Source organism: Octopus bimaculoides, chromosome 19, assembly GCF_001194135.2.
Source record: "Octopus bimaculoides isolate UCB-OBI-ISO-001 chromosome 19, ASM119413v2, whole genome shotgun sequence".
Lineage (NCBI taxonomy): Eukaryota > Metazoa > Mollusca > Cephalopoda > Octopoda > Octopodidae > Octopus > Octopus bimaculoides.
The window spans coordinates 39,222,385-39,224,421 of NC_068999.1; positions in this window are offsets into that span (position 1 = coordinate 39,222,385).

Consider the following 2,037-nt stretch of genomic DNA (forward strand, 5'->3'; position numbering starts at 1 on the left):
ATATATATAGTTGAAATGTTTTTCTTGTTTTACTCTCACACGCTCATCTAAAACAATAAAACATACTCTTAGATGCACACACTCTCACGCGTGAGGTAGTGTGCTCGTGTACTTTTTGTTGAGGATGCTCTAGAGATGTATGTAGAGCTTTCTTCAATGAGTGGATCGTCTGCTCGTTGATTGAACCACATATCGGTGGAATTTCTGACAAGAGGTGGAGAGACTCGGGGATCAGAAGCCATTGTAATCGTTTTTATCTTGGAAGAGCCAATTGTGGGTACTGTAAAAATTTTGATGCCTCAGAAAATAAATTAAAAATAAAGTCTAAAAATTACTTTTTGTATTTATAGCTGACTGACTAAGCCTTTCCAAGATCTAATTACTTAACTTTCAACTCATCTTCTCAGAGGAGACCATTTGCAAGGCAAATATAACTGCGGAATGTTCGAGATTAGTTATTGACACGAATTTGAGTTTTAGGACACGGAAGATTAATTGATCCAACGAGGAAATCGCAATACCTTCTCTCTTAATATTGCGTAACATTATACCACGTGTAATATCGTGAAAAAGTTCTGTTTGAAAATTGAAACAGCTTCCTCATTTTAGTTGATTAGCTTTTGAAAGTACATGGACTGCTACGTACTTGCTGTGCGCACACGGAATAGCATCAAAACCATTCCATAAAACAATATCATAAATTGGAAGACGCGTTTATTCCTATACTGGGTTCATTATCTGGATCTGCTCAAGTACAAGAGGACCAGGCATTGCTTAACAGTGAAACCGATTGCTTGGATTAACTCTATGGAGCATGAAACCAATAAGACTGGTCCCTCTGACAAACCAACAGACAAAGATCCTACCACACAGGAATTTTTAACCAAAATCTCACTCACATATTCTCGATAGAACCGAGGCTCTTACAGAATATATTTCCCAATATATTCATTTTAATCACTGCAATGTATATAGAGATTACGTTGTTTTACACTATACTTACATTTTAAACTACTGTAAATAAACAAATAGTATATTTCAGTGTATGAAATAAACGAATGTATTTGACTGAAAACACATCATGTTGTAAAATTATAAATTACATAGGTGACATTCAGATATATCTTACGAAGAAACCCAGTATCGTATGTCCCAAAATTTAGGTAAGATTTAAGTTTATTTTACTAAAGCCAAGTATTGTCTTCAGAAGTCTATAACTGAAAGGCGCTCCAAAACTGATTTTTGTGTATGAAACACATGAAACGTTGAAATCTGAAAGTCTAGACTCCCGTGTAGATATTTATTTAAATAGCTGTGCTATACATAGAAATTTTTGTTTTACACAATATTTACAATTTAAACAAAAACAAACATATAAGAAAGTGGAATAGATGAAAGAAACAAAAGCATTTATCATGACCACAAATTAAAAGACGATTAGGAAAGACATGAAAAGTCTTTAAACAATATTATTGTATCAATCAATCATAATTTACTTTCACCAAGGGTAATTCAGCCTAATCAGATATAGCGCTAAAAGACATATTTATAGGAAATAGTTTTACGATAAATTACTAGCCTTGCCAGACTTTATATTTTTTTAAGCTTTAATCGTTTCAGCGGTTGCACGTATTTGTAGAAGTGTTCGTCTGTTGGTGTAGGTTTACGAGTTTATGTATGGCAGAGTGAAAGGGTTTGTGTATGTGAGTGTGAAAGGCATTGTGTGGACGTGTGTGTGTTGTGAGTGTGTGTAAGTGTATGACTATGGGTAAGCTTGAGCCTATGTGTACGTAAATACGTCATAATTCCTATTTCCTATACATTCACGTAGGCACAGAAAAAATGTGTGCATATATGTGTGTTTATGTGTGTTTGTATATTTACTTATATAAGTACATGTGCATACACACATACACACATTATCATATACATATATACGTACGTGTATTATTTTTTAATTCTTTTATATACATATATAAATATTTATAGGTATATGTATATATATATATATATATATATATATATATATATATATAT